General features: G+C 43.7%; 1 non-coding gene across 1 annotated transcript; it reads left to right on the top strand.

The window, feature by feature from the left end:
• The first annotated feature begins 249 nt into the window (after positions 1-249).
• On the top strand, positions 250-356 carry LOC145123144 (small nucleolar RNA R71). The gene has a single exon (XR_013715018.1). It is a non-coding gene; the product is annotated as a small nucleolar RNA R71 (small nucleolar RNA).
• The last annotated feature ends 216 nt before the right edge of the window (positions 357-572 follow it).

The following is a 572-nucleotide window of genomic DNA, read 5'->3' on the forward strand; positions in this document are numbered from 1 at the left end:
CCATCCTTCTATCCATGGTTTTCAACATTGCCATAACTAGCCGACAAATCTTCAGAAGCTGCGTAAGCCGATCCCTTGGTCATATCATTCCTTGGATTGTGGTATTCTCTAGAATGCTTAGAGAATTCTTCAATCAGTTCTTTGATCACCGGGGGTGCCTTCTTTGTGAGGGGTCCTTGCGAGTCTAGGAGCTGCCTAGTTGTTACATTGACTCCATCATAGAAAATGGAGACTTCTTGTTGTCTATTAAGATCATGATGTGGGCAATTCCTTAGTAGACTTTTCTATCTCTCCCATGCCTCATAAAGGGACTCTCCAGGTTGTTGTTCAAAGTTGGCGATAACTTTCTTCAACTTGGCTATTTTCGAGGGTGGGCAAAACTGGTCAATAAATTCTTCCTTCATCTTAGCCCATGTAGTGATGGATCCGGGAGGGAGTGACTTGAGCCAATCCTTTGCAGCACCTTTGAATGTAACTGGAAGCATACGAAGCAGCTGGGTTTCGCGAGGCACATTTGGAACATTAAAATAATCAGCCACATCGTTGACTTCATCCAAGTGTTTATAGGCATC

This window comes from Lactuca virosa, chromosome 6 (assembly GCF_052849685.1).
Source record: "Lactuca virosa cultivar CGN04683 chromosome 6, Lactuca_virosa_CGN04683_v6, whole genome shotgun sequence".
Taxonomy (NCBI): domain Eukaryota; kingdom Viridiplantae; phylum Streptophyta; class Magnoliopsida; order Asterales; family Asteraceae; genus Lactuca; species Lactuca virosa.